The 5,620-nt window shown below is 38.0% G+C and overlaps 1 pseudogene; it reads left to right on the forward strand.

Moving 5' to 3' along the window:
- The first annotated feature begins 3,147 nt into the window (after positions 1-3,147).
- On the forward strand, positions 3,148-3,747 carry LOC138171862 (WASH complex subunit 3 pseudogene; annotated as a pseudogene).
- Positions 3,748-5,620: the final 1,873 nt, after the last annotated feature.

The following is a 5,620-nucleotide window of genomic DNA, read 5'->3' on the forward strand; positions in this document are numbered from 1 at the left end:
ATGTTGGGAGAATGAGAAAGGGAGAGATAGAATGGAGTAAATTATCTCACATAAAAGAGGCAAGAAAAGGGTTTCACAATGGAGGGGAAGAGGGGAGAGATAAGAGGGAATTAGTTAACCTTACTCTTATTGGATTTGGTTTAAGGAGGGAATAACATACACACTCAATTGGGTATCTTACCCTACAGGAAAGTAAGGGAGGAGATAAGTATGTGTGTGTGTGTGTGTGTGTGTGTGTGTGTGTGAGATGATAGAAGGGAGGGTAGATTAGGGGAGGGGTAGTCAGAAGCAAACACTTTTGCAAAGGGAAAAGGTCAGGGGTGGAGCCAAGATGGTGGAGTAGAAACAGGACTTCCACATAGCTCCGGCTTCCACCTCCTCCAATACATCAATACATATAAAAAATGACCCTAAACAAACTTTAGAGCTACAGAACCCACAAAGTGACAGAGAGGAACAAATCTCCTGCAGAAGGAAGTCTGGCAGGCTGGCAGGAAGGGTCCATTGCCTGGCATTGGGACTTTTATCCCCACAGTTTTATCCCTAGGGCAGCCCCTATGAGCAGCGGGTAGAGCAGACTTCCCAAGAGTAAATAACCAGCAGCTGTGGTGGTTTCCAGACTCCTCAATCCATAATGCCAATGCCAAAGACAAAGGAAAAGGTCAGTGTGGAACTTGGTTGGTCCAGGGGAGGATAGAAGAGTGAGGTCTGTCTGCTACCCCTGGAGCAATAAGTGGAGGAGGTATAGTGGCTGCTTCTGGTGCTTCTGGCCTGCAGACTGTAGGGGGACCAAGTGACCATTCGGAGGCTAAGTGCTCTCGCTTTGACCTGCTTGGATTCAGATTGTGGTCTTGGGTGGGGGTCCTGGGGTGTGTGACCAGTGAACCAGAGCATGTGGGGGCTATGGAGAGGGTGCCCACCTAATAGCTCTGGCAGCTGCAAAAATCCCAGTGATTTGGGACAAAGCTCTCTCCATTCTAGAAGCAACGTTCTACCATGGCAAAGAGCTCAAGGTTCAAGTAATTGGCTGGCAGTATGAGCAAACAGAGGAAGCACAAACAAACCATAGAATCCTTTTTTGGGGACAAAAATGATCAAGGCATGAAGCAGGAGGAAGACATCGAAGTCAGGACCCTTGCATCAAAAGTCTCTGAGAAAAATATGAACTGCTTACAGGCCATGGAGGAGCTCAAGAAGGATTTTGAAAATCAAGTAAGAGAAGTGGAGGAAAAATTGGGAAGAGAAATGGGAATGATGCAAGAAAATCATGGAAAGCAAGTCAGCAGCCTGCTAAAGGAGACCCAAAAATACACTGAAGAAAACAACACCTTAAAAAATAGATTAACTCAAATAGCAAAAGAGGCCCAAAAAGCCAATGAGGAGAAGAATGATTTAAAAAGCCAAATTTGCCAGATGGAAAGGAATTTCAAAAACTCACTGAAGAGAATAACTCTTTCAAAATTAGATTGGAGCAAATGGAAGCTAGTGACTTTATGAGAAATCAAGATACTATAAAACAGATACAAACAAATGAAAAAAAATAGAAGGCAATGTGAAATATCTCATTGGAAAAAACAATGTCCTGGAAAATAGATCCAGGAGAGACAATTTAAAAATTATTGGACTACCTGAAAGCCATGATAAAAAAAGAGCCTAGAAACCATCTTTCAAGAAATTGTCAAGCAAAATTGCCCTGATATTCTAGAACCAGATGGCAAAATAGAAATTGAAAGAATTCACTGATCACCTCTTGAAAAAGATCCCAAAAAGAAAACCGCCAGGAATATTATAGCCAAATTCCAGAGTTCCCAAGTCAAGGAGAAAATACTGTAATCAGTCAGGAAGAAACAATTTGAGTATTGTGAAAACACAGTCAGGATAACACAAGATATAGCAGATTCTACATTAAGGGACTGAAGGACTTGGAATATGATATTCTGGAGGTCAAAGGAGCTAGGGCTAAAACCAAGAATCACCTACCCAGAAAAACTGAGTATAATGCTACAGGAAAAAATATGGTCATTCAATGAAATAGAGGACTTTCAAGCATTCTTGATGAAAAAACCAGAGCTAAACAGAAAATTTGACTTTCAAATACAAGAATCAAGAGAAGCATGAGAAGGTAAAGAAAAAAGAAATCATAAGGAACTTATTAAAGTTGAACTATTTACATTCCTACATGGAAAAATGATAAGACTTTTCTCAGTATGAAGATAGTTGAAGGGAATGTTTATGTATATATATATGTATGTATGTGCTTACATACATATATATGTATGTATATGAGGGTGTATGTATATACAAATATATATGTGAGTGTGGGCATTTGTGTTCATTTATACATAGAGGGCACAGGATGAGTTGAATATGTAGGAATATTATCTAAAAAATAAAATTAAGAGGTGAGAGAAGAATTTATTGGGAGAAGAAGAAAGGGAACGATAGATTAGGGTAAATTATACCATATAAAGGTGGCAAGAAAAAACTGTTACAATGGAGGGGAAGAGCAAGAAGGTGAAAGGGAACGGGACCACATGATTCTCATTGAGTTTGGCCTAAGGAGGGGAACAACACACACACACTCAATGGGGTATCTTACCCTACACGAAAATAGGGGGGTAGGGGATAAGAGTAGGGAGGATAGAAGGAAGGCAGATTTGGTGAGAGGGTAGTTAGAAGTAAACATTTTTGAAAAGGGACAGGGTCAAAAGAGAAAATAGATTAAGTCGGGGGGAGGATAAGATGGAGGGAAATATAGTTAGTCTTTCACAGTATGACTACTATGGAAATGATGTGGGTAACTACACATGTGCAGTCTATATTGAATTGCTTATCTTCCCAGTGGCGTTGGGTGAAGAGGGAAGAAGGGAAAAAAATCTGGAACTCAAAGTTTTAAAAACAAATGTTTAAAAATTTGTTGTTGTTGTTTTTACATGCAACTGGGAAATAAGATATATAGGTACTAGTGTATAGAAACCCATCTTGTCCTACTAGAAAGTTAGGGGGGTTATGGAGGAGGATATAAGAGAGAACAGACTGGGGGAAGGGGTATTCAGTAGGATAGCTATTTTGGGGTTGGTGGAAGGGGAAAGATGGGGAGAGAAAAATTGTAAATCAAAATCAGCGTGGGGCTGGCTTGTTGGGGCCATGGACCAGGATGGACTGCCCTTGATGGGGTCAGGTATAGACCTGAGCAAGGTGCCAGCAATTCAAAAGAAAAGAACTGTTGCATTTCTAAACCAGTTTGGGGTATGTACTGTACAATTCCTCTACCGATTTTCTATAGTTTGGGAAGCGAAGCTGTCAGCTCTTTCTCTTTGGATCCAACAAATTGAAACAACTCTCAATGTTTTGGATGTAAATCTAGAATCTATTCTGGGTCTAGAAGATGTTAAATTTGAAATATTGACTGCTAATATTAGTGGTGTTATAAATGGTCCTGAAACCCCCTCAGTTCAACAGACATCTCTGTCTCCTCAATCTGAGCAGAAGAGTATACAAGACACTGGGCCACAGAAATGTGAAGCAGCCACAGAGCATATCTTAACTGTAGGCAAAGACCTAAGATATGCTAGATATCTCAAAATGTTCAAGTGGGAGTTCCTATGATGGCAATAAGAAACAAAATGATATCTGAAGGACTGGACCCAGATCTTTTTAAGAGGCCCAGATGTCCTAGTGCCTGATGGAGAAGGTGAAGCAAATGACAAAGACAGTTCAGATAGTGAATCTTCTCTTAGTGACTGAGCTTCATGTTGACTATATAGAGTTTATGTATATTTATAATACATGCATGTAATGAAGGAGGGATTTTTTGATAGCTTTGTGCTTTAGACCTAAGGTAAAATCCATTTCTATTATTTTGGAGGGTGACAACTTTCGGAGAACACCTCTCTTACAAAATATTTACTAGCCTAAGATTTTTCAGCTCTTCATAATGACTTCTAATCACAAGCTAAAAATATATATTATCTAGGAATCATCTTAATTTGTGAAAATTTTCTATAATGACTAACTGGAATTTTGTCTGACCCATAAAAGAATTAATAAGCAGCCACACAATCAGTCAAAAATTATTTCTGTGTTTTAAAAATGCAAAGGATTTTTTATTATCATGGTAGATGAGTAACTTAACGAGTGTGCATCTTGTTTTTGCATGGAAGAATCTATAACCCTAGTGTACCTGGATAAGTGAAAGTTGAATAGACTAATTAAAATAAAGCATAATGGTATTATGAAAAAAATTTTTAATTGGTCGAGTGAAAGCTAATGACTCCATGAGACATCAACAAGTAGTAAAGTCAGTAAAAAAACTGAAAAAAAAGAAAATGTGAAATTAAAAAAAAAGCATTAAAAAAGCAGCTGATCTGGAAAATATATCAAGGAGAGATATTTTAAGAATTATCAGACTACCTGAAAACCATGATCAAAAAAAGAGCCTAGATACAATATGTCAAGAAATTATCAAGGAAAACTGCCCAGATATATACCAGAGGGTAAAGTAAAATAGAAAGAATCTCATTTTCCATTTTCCCCTAGCTATTGGCTCCTATCATGCTGCCTATTAGCATACCCATATCTTTTCCATTCTTAAAAAAGTTCTCACTTGATCCTACCATCCATGCTAGCATTATCCTAAATCTAGGATGATCTAGGGCAGTTAGGTGTTGCAATGGATAGAAGTGCTGGCCCTGGAGTAAGGAAAATCTGAACCCATTTCAAACACTGATTAGTTGTGTGACACTGGACAAGTCACTTAGCATTTGTCTGCCTCTTTTTCTTCATTTATAAAATGGAGATAATAATAATAATCTACTTCTTAAGTTTGTCATAAGTACAAAATGAGATTATAGTTGAAAGTATTTTGTAAACATTAAAGCACTGTAAAAATGCTAAATATTATTGTTGCTGATGCTCTCTCCTAAACTCCTTGAGTAATAATAAATAAAAGTACTGCCTTGATTTCTTCTCCTCTCACTTGATTCTAAACTTTCTGTAATCTGGCTTCATTAAATCAAAACCACTCTTTCTAAAGTCACCAAAGATCTAATTGCCAGGTGTAATAACCTTTTCTTAATCTTCATCATTCTTTACAGTCTTTGACACTTTTTGAAAAATTTATTTATTTTTATTTTTCAACATTCACTTCCATAAGATTTTGAGTTTTAAAATTTCCCCCCATCTTTCCCCTCCCCCACACCAAGATGGTATAGATTTTATAGATTGATATAGGTTTTACATATATTTTCATATTGAACCTGTTTTCACATTTGTCATGTTGTAAAGAAGAATTAGAACCAATAAGAAATCATGAGAAAGAAGAAACAAAGAAAAAGAGGGAGGAAGGGAAGGAAAGAGACAGAGAAAGAGAGGGAGATAGAGATAGAGAAAGAAACAGAGAGAGAGACAGAGAAAGAGAGGGAGAGAGAGACACACAGAGACACAGATAGACAGCGACAGACAGAGAGACAGAGAAAGAGAGACAGAGAGAGTGAAAGAGAGAGAGAGACAGACAGACAGAGAGACAGATAGAGACAGAGAGAATAATATGCTTCAGTATGCATAGTCTTTTTCTGGATGTGGGCAGCATTTTCCATCATGAGTCCTTTGGAGTTGTATT

This window comes from Petaurus breviceps, unplaced genomic scaffold (assembly GCF_028583685.1).
Source record: "Petaurus breviceps papuanus isolate PSGF00001 unplaced genomic scaffold, PetGlider_PUasm1.0 470, whole genome shotgun sequence".
Lineage (NCBI taxonomy): Eukaryota > Metazoa > Chordata > Mammalia > Diprotodontia > Petauridae > Petaurus > Petaurus breviceps.